The 16,420-nt window shown below is 44.3% G+C and overlaps 1 protein-coding gene across 1 annotated transcript in view; it reads right to left on the reverse strand.

Moving 5' to 3' along the window:
• Positions 1 to 7,222, reverse strand: part of LOC117965908 (butyrophilin subfamily 1 member A1-like) — a 35,671-nt gene extending 28,449 nt beyond the window's left edge. Inside the window, exons 1-2 of the mRNA XM_059011954.1 lie at positions 7,166 to 7,222; positions 6,047 to 6,167 (exon numbers count right to left, since the gene is read on the reverse strand). The gene's annotated coding sequence lies outside the window, so the exon portion shown is untranslated. The remainder of the gene's footprint in view (positions 1 to 6,046; positions 6,168 to 7,165) is intronic.
• Between the last annotated feature and the right edge of the window lie 9,198 nt (positions 7,223 to 16,420).

Below are 16,420 nucleotides of genomic sequence, written 5' to 3' on the forward strand. Positions count from 1 at the left end.
CCTCTGCTATTCCTAATCTACATTAATGATTTAGATTCTGGTATAGTAAGCAAACTCGTTAAATTTGCAGACGACACAAAAATAGGAGGAGTGGCAAACACTGTTGCAGCAGCAAAGGTCATTCAATATGATCTAGACAGCATTCAGAACTGGGCAGACACATGGCAAATGACATTTAATAGAGAAAAATGTAAAGTATTGCATGCAGGCAATAAAAATATGCATTATAAATATCATATGGGAGATACTAAAATTGAAGAAGGAATCTATGAAAAGGACCTAGGCGTTTATGTTGACTCAGAAATGTCTTCATCTAGACAATGTGGAGAAGCTATAAAAAGGTCAACAAGATGCTCGGATATATTGTGAGAAGTGTTGAATTTAAATCAAGGGAAGTAATGTTAAAACTTTACAATGCATTAGTAAGACCTCACCTAGAATATTGTGTTCAGTTCTGGTCAGTCGTTACAAAAAGGATATTGCTGCTCTAGAAAGAGTGCAAAGAAGAGCAACCAGAATTATCCCGGGTTTAAAAGGCATATCGTATGCAGACAGGCTAAAAGAATTTAATCTGTTCAGTCTTGAACAAAGAAGACGATCTGATTCAAGCATTCAGAATCATAAAAGGTATTGACAATGTCGACCCAAGGGACTTTTTCGACCTGAAAAAAGAACCAAGGACCAGGGGTCACAAATGGAGATTAGATAAAGGGGCATTCAGAACAGAAAATAGGAGGCACTTTTTTACACAGAGAATTGTGAGGGTCTGGAACCAACTCCCCAGTAATGTTGTTGAAGCTGACACCCTGGGATCCTTCAAGAAGCTGCTTGATGAGATTCTGGGATCAATAAGCTACAAACAACCACACGAGCAAGATGGGCTGAATGGCCTCCTCTCGTTTGTAAACTTTCTTATGTTCTTATGTTCAAAATCCTGTGAGTGTGCAATCCTCCCCATCTAACTGTAATATAGCTTTGAATCCCTCGAGCAAGAACAATCCTGCATATCTAATTGTAATCTCTTTTTAAATCTCGCCAGCGTATGCATTCCTCCCTGTCTGCAGAGTCTCCAGTAGAAATGTAGGAATTTGCTCCCACTCAGTAGTTGGGGTGGGTCAAAAGCACAGAAGTCCTGGCTAAGACAACACCCCTCGGGAAGCAAGTGAAGTCTTCTCTTAGCCCAAGTCTTCTCTTAGACAGAGTTGACCACCGGACACAATATGCCAAGTCCAATCACGATATGAATCAATAAATACAAATGTATTTATTACTTATGTCATGACACATGTGCATCAACCTATGAAATTAACAGAATAAGTAAGAGAAAATCAATAGGCAAGCATATGTTAATAAACTATAATAATAATAATAAATTAACTGACAAACTCTTGTTAATGATTTCCATTACACGAGAGTAGATGTTAAAACTTCATGCTGATTTGAACTCGGCTCTCGCTAAGATAAGCACCAACTAAGACGTAGCTTTACAGTAAACTAATGTGATCCATATGTGTCTCCATCCATTTACATTTCCTTCCATATGATGATGTAGATATCCTTCTGTCTGGTGTTGATGGCTGAAGTGTAATGCTGGCTCCAGGGATCGGCTTATTGCCTCCCTAACGCATCAGCACACACAACAGCTGCGATGCTGGCTCCGGGGATCAACCACAGTGCTGCCTCCCCAGCGCATCAGCATGACAACCGTCTGGATTGAGCTAAGTAGGGTACATCTCTGGGGTTTTCAAGTGGGCCCCTTCCATCCTCAGTGTTTCGTCGACTAGCCCACGACCCCTCAAGAGGGCTCGATGGTGATTCTGGCGTCCCAGCATCACCCCCCTCCGTCCCCCACTCAACTCAGCCCAGCTTACTTACCTGTACATCAGCGTTTCTTTCTTTCTATTGTGCTTGAGATCCCCAGCCAGAATCTTTCCGTCTCAACCACAGCCAGTTGCTGCTCCTCTCTGCTGCTTCAGATAAGTTCTTCACTGTGCGACGCAACTCTTGGCCACTGAATCTGACGTCTCTGAGAAACCGGGTTGTAGAGTGTGCCACAAATCCTCGACAACCCACTTCCACTGGGTAAACCCGAACTCTCCATCCTCGCTGTTCCGCTTCTGTGGCTAGTTGAGCATACCGCAGTTTCTTCCTCTCATACGCCTCATCTACAGCATCCTCCCATGGCACTGTTAACTCTACCAGGTGAACAAGGCGTGCTGATCCAGACCACAAGACAATATCTGGTCGAAGGTTAGTGGTGGCAATCTCAGGTGGAAAAATAAGCCGTTGACCAACATCTGCCAGCATTTTCCAGTCTCTAGCAGCTTCCAGTTGTCCTGGGCGAGGATTGGTTTTAACACCTTTTCTTGGTGGTTGCTCTCCTGGGCGGAGGAATGTTGTCTTTTGTGTGTAATGTTTTGATGGAACAGGTGACAACTTATTGGTCATGTTACGCTTGTCTTCCAATGCTAAGGCCAAACATCGCAGCACCTGATCATGGCACCAAGTAAACCGTCCATGGCTAAGAGCCACCTTACATCCTGTCAAAATGTGCCTTAATGTTGCAGGTGATGAACACAAAGGACATGAGGGATCCTCTCCTACCCAGAGGTTTAGGTTCTGTGGTGATGGGAGAACATCATATGTTGACCTGATGAGGAAACTGATCCTGCTCTGTTCCATTGACCATAGGTCTTGCCAGCCAATCTTGCGTTGTTCCACACTTTCCCATCTCATCCATTCTCCCTGCTTGGCCTGGGAAATGGCCTTTATACACCTCATCCTCTCCTCCTGCTTTTGCACCTCGTTGACTACCAGCTTCCTCCTTTGAGCTGGGGCTGCCTTGTGCCATGTAGGAGGAGCTGAACTGAAACCAATAAAATAACTGACACACTCAATTCACAAACACCCCTACATATGGTAAAAATGCGGCAGCGGCTCTAACAGTAATTATAAATATGAGAATTAATTTTAACACAATGGTTATTAACACAGCACCGTCCTGTACACACGTTAACAAATAAGATTACTCTTGTGATGAAAAGTCAGTTTTGAAACGATTGACTAAACCATTTGAATTTGAGTTTGTTACAAAGCAGTACCGTATCACTTTTGAATCGGTCGCAACAAATCGCTAGCGGTGCCAAAAAGGTGTTATTTTACGTGGAGTTCCTGTTCCTTTAGGCGGAGCATTTCCAATGGGAAAATTCCATGTGAAAATGCAGTGTTCTCTGAAGCAAAGTGTACTCTTAGGAGGTGTTCCTATATGTGGAGATGACTGTATTCAGAACAAATCAATGCCAGATACAAATCAAGAAGCAGGGGCATTGCATAAGTGACTGCACTGGGAAAAGGGTTAAATCAACGTGAATTGAGTATCCATTACATCCATAGTACACCCTTGCTATAACGAACCTGTCGGGGTCCAAGCCTTTTGTTTGTTATATCGAGGGGTTCGTTATAGCAAAAGGACAATCAAAATGAACAAACACTGTTGGAGTAAGTGAAGGAGATGAGATTGTGAATGAAAGTAGAATTACATGTACCTGTCCGTTTCATGTATGCAGTACTCTGCCTTTGCTTTAATCTATTCGTTAATCAATTAAAACGCAGTACAAAAAAGCACAAATACCGAATTGAAGCTGAACTTTTATTCAAAATCAATCTGACACGAATCGTTTCAAAGTACATCAAATCTCAATCCAGCATGCAAGAATCACGAACTGAGCTTTTATTCCAAATTAACCCGACATGAAAAGTTCATCACATCCTCGTTTTTTTTCTTTAATCAATTATGGTTTACCGCATGGTTGCTGAACAAGCCCAAAAAAGGTCTTTTTGACAGCCTACATTCACAACAGAAATATGCCTGCGTTACTTCTTCTTTAAAGCGATCAATATACTGTAGTTTCCAGGTTTACAACAAGGGATCGGGCAATACCTGAATATATATTTAAGAGTATTGTTACCTAGCCTGGAATTAGTTTCGTTTCGGAGGCATAGTAACACAGCGCGTGCTTTTTTTATAAAGACACACGAGCTGACTTCACTGCGGAGGTGCGTCCCGTGCGTACAGACCGGGATGTTGACAGTGTGTGTTTATATGATGCTGACTTCACTGCGGAGGTGCGTCCCGTGCGTACAGACCGGGATGTTGACAGTGTGTGTTTATATGATGCTGACTTCACTGCGGAGGTGCGTCCCGTGCGTACAGACCGGGATGTGACAGTGTGTGTTTATATGATGCTGACTTCACTGCGGAGGTGCGTCCCGTGCGTACAGACCGGGATGTGACAGTGTGTGTTTATATGATGCTGACTTCACTGCGGAGGTGCGTCCCGTGCGTACAGACCGGGATGTTGAAGTGTGTGTTTATATGATGCTGACTTCACTGCGGAGGTGCGTCCCGTGCGTACAGACCGGGATGTTGACAGTGTGTGTTTATATGATGCTGACTTCACTGCGGAGGTGCGTCCCGTGCGTACAGACCGGGATGTGACAGTGTGTGTTTATATGATGCTGACTTCACTGCGGAGGTGCGTCCCGTGCGTACAGACCGGGATGTTGACAGTGTGTGTTTATATGATGCTGACTTCACTGCGGAGGTGCGTCCCGTGCGTACAGACCGGGATGTTGACAGTGTGTGTTTATATTATCTTTTTTATATATTTTATTTGGGGTCCAGGGGCCAGGTTTGTTATAGCCGAATGTTCATTATAATGAAGGCGTTACAGAGAGGGTGTGCTGTAACTAGAGAAAATGGTCAATTTTTAATGTGACAGCACCTTTTTTTTTGTTTTAATACATAGTATGTTTAATTGTGAAATATCTTGAAATACCTATTTTTAGACAATGAAATGTTGTGAAATAGAAACAAAAAATGTACCTCCATATTCAGAAATATCTGACTGATTCTATAGATCTTTAAAAAATTGTAAGTAACTTTTGTGTTGCCAGTGACACTCCATAAGTTTTTAAAAATATCTGAAAACGTACAATCTAGTGTTGTCTACTCTTTGTAACCCTGCTGTCAGCTTGAATAAAACTGTTACTTGTTACTTCAGAAACGCCAACATGGAATTCTTACCACTCTTAATGGGAGCTGACATAATTAAACCAAACCAATACTTTAAACACAGCACAGAAACCAGAGAGAGGAGGGAGGAGAAGAGAGAGGTGAAAGAGAGGGAGGGGAGGAGAGGTGAAAGAGAGGGAGGGGAGGAGAGGGAAGGATATATCAGTAAGACTTTGTGTTGTTCTCTTGTTAAGTGCCTTCATTTTATTGTATTTTTATATCAATGCAGATTTCACTGGTAGTTGGGTTGTTTTATTATCTATTATTAAAGGATCTGAACTCCAAACTAAAATAGGATTACTAAACGTTCTAATTGTTCTTTCTTTGTCTGATGCTGAGTTAATTCATGCTTTCTTCTAGACTTGACTCTTGCCATGCTGTATTTGCTGGGCTTCCCCATCACACCTCATCACGTCTGCAGCTTGTTCAGAATGCAGCTGCTGGGGTTCTCATATCACTCCTGTGCTGGCCTCACTGCACTGGCTCCCAGTGTGTTTTAGAATTGACATATACAGCACTAGATGCGCATTTTAAGTTTAGGTAACACTGACATTTTGTGCCTCCCAAAGGTCAAAGTGAACAGGAGAGGAGAAAGGAAGTGCATTTTAATGTCAATAAATACTTACTTTTATAGATTAGGTTTTTTAACTTGACCTACAAATATAATTGTTTTTATATCTCTGTTATTTGCTTATTTTTGTAATTTTGTCTTATCGATCTTTCTTACTCATTTTCTGTTTTCTTCAATAGTTTTCTTTTGATTTTGTATTATTATTTATTGATATTATTATTATTATTAGTAGTAGTAGTAGTAGTGTTATTTAATGTTACTTTGCAAATTTTACTACTTGATATTGCGTATTTCTTTTTGTTTTAACCAAGCGCTTTGAGAATCTGTGGTATGAAAGGCACTATATAAATAAAATCCAAAAATTAAAAAAATAAGTTTATTAAAGGCTGTCTGTCACTTACCATTCAGCACTTTCATAGAGACGCTGGGTGAATTTCTGAACCAGAGATTCGTTTTTATTTTTTATCGCCTTGTTTGTATTTTGCAGACAGGAAGTGAGTGCCGACCACAGCGAGCAACATCCTGAGAGAGAGAGAGAGAGAGAGAGAGAGAGAGAGAGAGAGAGAGAGAGAGAGAGAGAGAGAGAGAGAGAGAGAGAGAGAGAGAGAGAGAGAGAGAGAGAGAGAGAGAGAGAGAGAGAGAGAGAGAGAGAGAGAGAGAGAGAGAGAGAGAGAGAGAGAGAGAGAGAGAGAGGTATTTTGGCTACTATTTGACATTCGAATCATATTACAATGATCCATATATATAGCCATATATCATTTAAATGATTTTAACACAATGTTTTCAACTCATATCAAGGAAGGAAGAAGCCATTTCCAGAGAGAAACGTGCTGTTCAATTCCCAGTGTGCACTGTGTTATTGTATCAATACATTTTATTAACATGTAGGCAGAAGAGCAAGACAAACAGAAAGTCAGGACCTGTATAATCGAGTGTAAGTGTTGCGCAGTTACACCAGACTGAGGGACTGCAGTGAGATTTCTAAACTGCATGCTCTGCATTGTGCTTCAAACTCCGTTCACATGACTGAATCACTGAGAGGACAGTCTTACTCACATTACTAACAGATCAACAGAAAGTCAGGACCTGTATAATCGAGTGTAAGTGTTGCACAGTTACACCAGACTGAGGGACTGCAGTGAGATCTCTAAACTGCATGCTCTGCATTCTGCTCCACACCCCGTTCACATGACTGAATCACTGAGAGGACAGTCTTACTCACATTACTAACAGATCAACAGAAAGTCAGGACCTGTATAACCGAGTGTAAGTGTTGTGCAGTTACACCAGACTGAGGGACTGCAGTGAGATCTCTAAACTACATGCTCTGCATTCTGCTCCACACCCCGTTCACATGACTGAATCACTGAGAGGACAGTCTTACTCACATTACTAACCCATCAACAGCGATAGATTTCCATCACATATTTTATGACATTTTTACTGAAAAAAAACTATGAATACCTTTAACTTAATATAAATCTGTGTATATAAAGAGTGAAACCGTTTTAGATCTCTACCTTGTTGTCTTGTCGACAAGGCCACACTGCGCACCAGGGAATCAACTTCCTCCCCACGCTGACAGGAAATGATGATGCACAGGAACTGCAAGCCCCAGCGCGGCAACCAAACCACCACCCCCGCCTCCCCTGAACTGAAACAGTTCAACTAACCACTGGTCCCTCCCTTTAAAGGGTAGCTAACCATCTTTAAAATCCATTCTTTCACCTCTTATTAGCTTTATTATCATTATCACTGGTCCCTCCCTTTAAAGGAGGGCTGATCATCTTTAAAATCCATTCTCTCACCTCTTATTAGCTTTATTAATATGATCACTGGTCCTCCTTCCTTTAAAGAAACAGCTTTGATAGAAATGCTCAGGTAATTCAGGATAAGAGATATATCCCATTTGGTAATGGTTACATTTTTATTTTAGCGAACCAGGTTTATGATAATAACCAAACAATCCTCTCTTCTCCACAGTGGATGTAACTCTGGACCCTGATACAGCACACCCTGTCTGCAGATGGGAAGTGAGTGAGACTGGGAGAGACAAGGCAGGATCTCCCTGACAATCCAGAGAGATTTGGTCGCTTGTCCTGTGTGCTGGGCAGGGAGGGCTTCACCTCGGGGAGACAATACTGGCAGGTGCAGGTGGGGGAGATTAAGGGCCAGCAGAGAGTCTGTCCAGAGGAAGGGGGGGTTCAGCATGACACCCCAGCGGGGTTACTGGACTGTGTGGAGGTGGAGTGGAGATGGGTTCACTGCTCTCACTGACCCCCAGACCCCCCCTCCCCCAGAGCCTGAAGCCCCAGAAGCTGGGGGTGCATCTGGATTATGAGGAAGGGCAGTTCTCCTTTTACAATGTGGAGACCAGATCTCACATCTACACCTTCAATGACATGGAGTTCAATCCCAATGAGAAGCTCTATCCACTCTTCTGTACTTACAGTAATACAGACCTTGTGCTGGAGTCCCCTGACCCTGTCAGCGCTGCAGATTAAACACACATTGCTGTCTGAACCAGGAACCTATTCAAACAGCTCAGACAATCTCCTCTTCACTTCCACTGACACTCTGTGCTCTTTGGGCTGATGATAGTGAAGACCTTGTCATTGTCAACACTAGCCATGCTTACAGGCAAGAGTGGCAAGTCCTTTGCCTCGCCATTCCAGATTTATACGTGGAACAGGTGAAGGAAATGGCATCAAACAAAGCAATGACAAGGGCAGTGTGACTGATTTTAGTATCAGAATCCCTCTTCCTCCTTCCTTCCAATCCCCTCTCCCTTTACCACTCGTCCTCTCTAACCTTCCCCCCTCTCTCCATCTCCAATCGTGACATCATTAAAATCCTGAGAATCTGCAGCCTGTATGTAACTGTGTTCCAACTGGAATGAAAGCTGGTTTGAACATTCCTTACCACAGAATCAGGATCGCGCTCCTCTTTCTAGCACTTGATATATTCAACTGCATTTTACAGGCTAGCATTACCAATCTCATTGTGGTTGATGAGAAAAATATACTGATGCACAATGAAAATGCAAGAGTCTAAGTTTTACATCAATAGCTCACTGGGCACATACACAATGTTATTTACATTTTACATAGTGAGAAGGTAGGTTTGTTGATTGTTTGAGTAGTATTGTTCTTAGGATAACAAAATACTGAGCTCAAGTCATGTGATTTCATAAAAATGCCAGGTGCTCAGTGTTTGGTATTTGAGTTGAGTTAAAATCGCCCAAATAAGTTGAAAATCTGTATAACTAGCCATTTGAAAAGACATGATTTTAGTTAACACTAGAACCGCTGAGATTTCAGACTACATACAACCACCACACCCTCAAAATGTGCGGCTCTATTTTAAAACAGCTTCGATATGAAAATGAAAAACAATCGAATACAACTTAATATTTTTATTTCTGAACATCATACATATCATTTTCAGAGCAGAAACACAGTATTTACATTGAAAATTAAACTTTTTTTTCAAAAAAAGCACATACAAATAAACATGAATAACTGTAATTAAATAAACTTTACGCAATAGACTTCTGTGTGAACAGGTATAGAAAGCTGCATGCATATGTAAAATTATAAAACACAAATAACTAGTTATAAAAGTAGCATAAAAGCGCTTTGAGTGAAACAGAGTTTAAAGGCTCTGCCTGTCTGTTCACAGTTCTATTACAGCTTTCTCAGTACAATCTATGCAGAAAACACGCTTTTCAACTGTACCAGTGCATTTGCCACAAATTTGCCTTTTCACAACGGGCACAGACAACCATGGGAGGATGCTGTAGATGAGGCATATGAGAGGAAGAAACTGCGGTATGCTCAACTAGCCACTGAAGCGGAACACCGAGGATGGAGAGTCCGGGTTTACCCAGTGGAGGTGGGTTGTCGAGGATTTGTGGCACACTCTACAACCCGGTTTCTCAGAGACGTCGGAGTCAGTGGCCAAGAGTTGCGTCGCACAGTGAAGAACTTATCTGAAGCAGCAGAGAGGAGCAGCAACTGGCTGTGGTTGAGACGGAAAGATTCTGGCTGGGGATCTTAAGCACAATAGAAAGAAATAAACGCTGATGTACAGGTAAGTAAGCTGGGCTGAGTTGAGTGGGGGACGGAGGGGGGTGATGCTGGGACGCCAGAATCACCGTCGAGCCCTCTTGAGGTGTCGTGGGCTAGTCGACGAAACACTGAGGATGGAAGGTGCCCACTTGAAGACCCCACAGATGTACCCTACTTAGCTCAATCCAGATGGTTGTCATGCTGATGCGCTGGGGAGGCCGCACTGTGGTTGATCCCCAGAGCCAGCATCACAGCCGTTGTGTGTGCTGATGTGCCGGGGAGGCAAAATAAGCTGATCCCAGGAGATTGCATGACACTTCAGCCATTAATACCAGACAGAAGGATATCTACATCATCATATGGAAGGAAACGTAAATGGATGGAGACACATATGTTAGCTAAATCTTAGTTGGTGCTTATCTTGGCGAGAGCCGAGTTCAAATCAGCATGAAGTTTTAACATCTATTCTTGTGTAATGGAAATCATGAAGATCTGGATACGTCCAGTGACTGCTGTGAATAGTGCAGCTGGCAACAAGGGAAAGACCTTGTGACAGCCTGGAGAGGCATCTGACAGGAGGAAAGAGACCCCATTGGGGCTGGTAAGGGTTAGCTACCCTTGTCTGCAGTACCCAGCTCTGTGTTTACAGGATGCTGGAGACACCCGCCCAAGGCTTCTAAGAAATTAAAGAGAAAAATACCCCTAGAGTCTGCGAGAGCGGGGGCGGAAGATGACTCAACGTTGGACAACACGGTTAACGACTTAGGAACGGAAACGGATATGAGTATGGAGAGTACTTCACAAAAGACTAGATCAAGATCTGCAGTTAGCAAAGACATGGAACTCCAGGTTTGTGTCTGCGGCTGGAGCAAGGCGACAATGGTCAGGGGTTTGAAGATTCATCAAGGGAGAATGAAATGCTTGAGGGAGAATGAAATGCTTGAGGGAGAAGGGACAAGGGCCTCGCATTGATCAGTACTTCTTACGAAGTCAGTCAAGTCAGTCGAATGAAATCCAGCGACAGGAAGCAAACCACAGTTCGCAGGATATCAGCACCCCTGTCATAGACGTGAGGAGGACTTGCATGGACACAGTTAGTGATGAACCTAATGATCCTTGTGAACCCAGTCAGACAAACCAGCATAAGAGAGAAAAGAACCTCAACGGGCACAAGCCTGGAGTTAAATGGCCAAGAGCTTGTGAGAAAACTGCATGGGACACAGTAAACACAGATATCTGCTTTGCATTGGAAAGATTAAGTGGAACAGTTGAAAAGAAGCTGGATAAATTTGGGGATATCATCTACACATATGGAAGTGATTTGATTTCCATTACACGAGAGTAGATGTTAAAACTTCATGCTGATTTGAACTCGGCTCTCGCCAAGATAAGCACCAACTAAGACGTAGCTTTACAGTAAACTAATGTGATCCATATGCGTCTCCATCCATTTATGTTTCCTTCCATATGATGATGTAGATATCCTTCTGTCTGGTGTTAATGGCTGAAGTGTAATGCTGGCTCCAGGGATCAGCTTATTTTGCCTCCCTGGCGCATCAGCACACACAACGGCTGCGATGCTGGCTCCGGGGATCAACCAAAGTGCGGCCTCCCCAGCGCATCAGCATGACAACCGTCTGGATTGAGCTAAGTAGGGTACATCTCTGGGGTTTTCAAGTGGGCACCTTCCATCCTCAGTGTTTCGTCGACTAGCCCACGACACCTCAAGAGGGCTCGACGGTGATTCTGGCGTCCCAGCATCACCCCCCTCCGTCCCCCACTCAACTCAGCCCAGCTTACTTACCTGTCCCCAGCCAGAATCTTTCCGTCTCAACCACAGCCAGTTGCTGCTCCTCTCTGCTGCTTCAGATAAGTTCTTCACTGTGCGACGCAACTCTTGGCCACTGAATCCGACGTCTCTGAGAAACCGGGTTGTAGAGTGTGCCACAAATCCTCGACAACCCACTTCCACTGGGTAAACCTGAACTCTCCATCCTCGCTGTTCCGCTTCAGTGGCTAGTTGAGCATACCGCAGTTTCTTCCTCTCATACGCCTCATCTACAGCGTCCTCCCATGGCACTGTTAACTCTACCAGGTGAACAAGGCGTGCTGATCCAGACCACAAGACAATATCTGGTCGAAGGTTAGTGGTGGCAATCTCGGGTGGAAAAATAAGCCGTTGACCAACATCTGCCAGCATATTCCAGTCTCTAGCAGCTTCCAGTTGTCCTGGGCGAGGATTGGTTTTAACACCTTTTCTTGGTGGTTGCTCTCCTGGGCGGAGGAATGTTGTCTTTTGTGTGTAATGTTTTGATGGAACAGGTGGCAACTTATTGGTCATGTTACGCTTGTCTTCCAATGCTAAGGCCAAACATCGCAGCACCTGGTCATGGCGCCAAGTAAACCGTCCTTGGCTAAGAGCCACCTTACATCCTGTCAAAATGTGCCTTAATGTTGCAGGTGATGAACACAAAGGACATGAGGGATCCTCTCCTACCCAGAGGTTTAGGTTCTGTGGTGATGGGAGAACATCATATGTTGACCTGATGAGGAAACTGATCCTGCTCTGTTCCATTGACCATAGGTCTTGCCAGCCAATCTTGCGTTGTTCCACACTCTCCCATCTCATCCATTCTCCCTGTTTGGCCTGGGAAATGGCCTTTATACACCTCATCCTCTCCTCCTGCTTTTGCACCTCGTTGACTACCAGCTTCCTTCTTTGAGCTGGGGCCGCCTTGTGCCATGTAGGAGGAGTTGAACTGAAACCAAGACCCCCTCTTCCATGCTGAACTTGCCCCATGATATCACCAATTCGAAGGGCAGCCTTTGCATCTTCCACAGCTTTCTTTGCCGCCCACTTTCTTCCAGTTTTCAACACAGGTGCTGCCTCCCTTACGCATTTATCGCGTGACACTACTAATGTCATTTCCAGTCTGACCTTGGCGCACTTAAACTCCTCGGTTAGAGCAGAGACTGGTAGCTGCAGTATTCCTTTACCATAAAGTCCCACTCTGCTGAGGCAGCGTGGAACTCCCAACCATTTCCTGATGTATGAACTGATTAAAGCTTCCAGCTTCTCTACTGTTGTCAAAGAAACCTCGTACACAGTCAGTGGCCACAGCAACCTCGGCAGTAGACCAAACTGAAAGCACCAGAGTTTTAGTTTACCTGGTAGAGCGCAGCTGTCTATGCTCTTCAACCCTTCCACTGCTTGTTGTCTAACTTCTCCCACACGAACTGTGTCCTTTAGATCCCCGTCGTACCATCTCCCAAGACTCTTCACTGGCTTCTCAGACACTGTTGGTATTGCCTCACCATTAATGAAGAATGTTTTATCTACTACTTTGCCTTTAATTATAGAGATGCTCCTTGATTTAGTGGGCTTGAATTGCATTCGTGCCCATTCAATGTTATTGGTTAATTTGCCCAATAATCGATTAGTGCAGGCTACTGTTGTAGTCATGGTTGTCATGTCATCCATGTATGCTCGAATTGGTGGTAGTCGCATTCCAGAAGCCAAGCGCTCTCCTCCTACTACCCATTTTGATGCCCTAATGATTACTTCCATTGCCATGGTAAAAGCCAGTGGAGAAATGGTGCATCCTGCCATTATTCCAACCTCTAGGCATTGCCATGTAGTGCTGAATTCTGAAGTTGAAAAACTGAATTGCAAATCTCCAAAATAGGCTTTCACTAAATTTGTTATTGTCATCGGTACACTGAAAAAATCAAATGCTGCCCAAAGTAGTTCATGTGGCACTGAACCATATGCATTAGCCAAATCCAGGAATGTCACATGGAGCTCCTTCCTCTCCTTTTTAGCTGATTGAATTTGTTGCCAGATCACATTGATGTGTTCTAAGCAACCTGGGAAACCTGGAATGCCCGCTTTTTGTATTGAAGTGTCAATGAAGCAGTTCTTTAATAGGTAAGCTGACAATCTCTGAGCAATAATGCTGAAGAAAATCTTGCCTTCTACGTTTAATAGGGAAATGGGACGAAACTGACTGATGCTTGTAGAATCTTTTTCTTTAGGTATAAAGACTCCACCTGCTCGGCGCCATGCTCTTGGTACAACCTGTTTTTCCCATGCCACTTTCATCAATTTCCACAGAATTCGTAGAACTCCTGAAGCACTTTTGTACACTCTGTACGGAACTCCATTAGGCCCTGGAGATGATGAAGCCCTTGCTTTTTTCACAGCTTGCTCTATTTCTTTCCACTTAGGTGCACAGTCCTCCATTTGGTATTCTGGTGGATTGATAGGTGGGATGTCTGACGGAATTGACATAGGCTCCTGCCTTTTTGAATCTGTATGTGTTTCCTCCAAATATCTCTCCAGCTCAATCTTAGATGCTTTTAGTGTGCCATTCTTCTCACTGGTGAATAACTTCTTTACAAATTTGAATGGGTCTTTATAAAAGTTAGCTCTCGCACGCTCCTTCTTTTTGTAGCGTTTCCGTAGGCGCTCAGCTCTGCGCAATGTTGCAAGCTTATCTTTTATGACCCTTTGTAAGAGATTGAGTCCCTCCTTCTGACTTTGTTCTGCTCTTCTCCATTGGTTCCTCAGCTGTCTCCTTTCTCTAACTAAGCGTTCAATCTCCTGCTGCCGTCTAGACTTTCCAGGAATAGTTTGTACTTTTTCCTTCCTTTTTTCAACTCCAAACCTCTCACTTCCATATGCGTAGATGATGTCCCCAAATTTATCCAGCTTCTTTTCAACTGTTCCACTTAATCTTTCCAATGCAACGCAGAGATCTGTGTTTACTGTGTCCCATGCAGTTTTCTCACAAGCTCTTGGCCATTTAACTCCAGGCTTGGGCCCGTTGAGGTTCTTTTCTCTCTTATGCTGGTTTGTCTGACCGGGTTCACAAGGATCATTAGGTTCATCACTAACTGTGTCCATGCAAGTCCTCCTCACATCTATGACAGGGGTGCTGATATCCTGCGAACTGTGGTTTGCTTCCTGTCGCTGGATTTCATTCGACTGACTTGACTGACTTCGTAAGAAGTACTGATCAATGCGAGGCCCTTGTCCCTTCTCCCTCAAGCATTTCATTCTCCCTTGATGAATCTTCAAACCCCTGACCGTTGTCGCCTTGCTCCAGCCGCAGACACAAACCTGGAGTTCCATGTCTTTGTTAACTGCAGATCTTGAACTAGTCTTTTGTGAAGTACTCTCCATACTCATATCCGTTTCCGTTCCTAAGTCGTTAACCGTGTTGTCCAACGTTGAGTCATCTTCCGCCCCCGCTCTCGCAGACTCTAGGGGTATTTTTCTCTTTAATTTCATAGAAGCCTTGGGCGGGTGTCTCCAGCATCCTGTAAACACAGAGCTGGATACTGCCGACAAGGGTAGCTAACCCTTACCAGCCCCAATGGGGTCTCTTTCCTCCTGTCAGCTGTCTCTCCAGGCTGTCACAAGGTCTTTCCCTTGTTGCCAGCTGCACTATTCACAGCAGTCACTGGACGTATCCAGATCTTCATGATTTCCATTACACGAGAGTAGATGTTAAAACTTCATGCTGATTTGAACTCGGCTCTCGCCAAGATAAGCACCAACTAAGACGTAGCTTTACAGTAAACTAATGTGATCCATATGCGTCTCCATCCATTTATGTTTCCTTCCATATGATGATGTAGATATCCTTCTGTCTGGTGTTAATGGCTGAAGTGTAATGCTGGCTCCAGGGATCAGCTTATTTTGCCTCCCTGGCGCATCAGCACACACAACGGCTGCGATGCTGGCTCCGGGGATCAACCAAAGTGCGGCCTCCCCAGCGCATCAGCATGACAACCGTCTGGATTGAGCTAAGTAGGGTACATCTCTGGGGTTTTCAAGTGGGCACCTTCCATCCTCAGTGTTTCGTCGACTAGCCCACGACACCTCAAGAGGGCTCGACGGTGATTCTGGCATCCCAGCATCACCCCCCTCCGTCCCCCACTCAACTCAGCCCAGCTTACTTACCTGTCCCCAGCCAGAATCTTTCCGTCTCAACCACAGCCAGTTGCTGCTCCTCTCTGCTGCTTCAGATAAGTTCTTCACTGTGCGACGCAACTCTTGGCCACTGAATCCGACGTCTCTGAGAAACCGGGTTGTAGAGTGTGCCACAAATCCTCGACAACCCACTTCCACTGGGTAAACCTGAACTCTCCATCCTCGCTGTTCCGCTTCAGTGGCTAGTTGAGCATACCGCAGTTTCTTCCTCTCATACGCCTCATCTACAGCGTCCTCCCATGGCACTGTTAACTCTACCAGGTGAACAAGGCGTGCTGATCCAGACCACAAGACAATATCTGGTCGAAGGTTAGTGGTGGCAATCTCGGGTGGAAAAATAAGCCGTTGACCAACATCTGCCAGCATATTCCAGTCTCTAGCAGCTTCCAGTTGTCCTGGGCGAGGATTGGTTTTAACACCTTTTCTTGGTGGTTGCTCTCCTGGGCGGAGGAATGTTGTCTTTTGTGTGTAATGTTTTGATGGAACAGGTGGCAACTTATTGGTCATGTTACGCTTGTCTTCCAATGCTAAGGCCAAACATCGCAGCACCTGGTCATGGCGCCAAGTAAACCGTCCTTGGCTAAGAGCCACCTTACATCCTGTCAAAATGTGCCTTAATGTTGCAGGTGATGAACACAAAGGACATGAGGGATCCTCTCCTACCCAGAGGTTTAGGTTCTGTGGTGATGGGAGAACATCATATGTTG

The sequence above is a fragment of the Acipenser ruthenus genome, chromosome 43, assembly GCF_902713425.1.
Source record: "Acipenser ruthenus chromosome 43, fAciRut3.2 maternal haplotype, whole genome shotgun sequence".
Lineage (NCBI taxonomy): Eukaryota > Metazoa > Chordata > Actinopteri > Acipenseriformes > Acipenseridae > Acipenser > Acipenser ruthenus.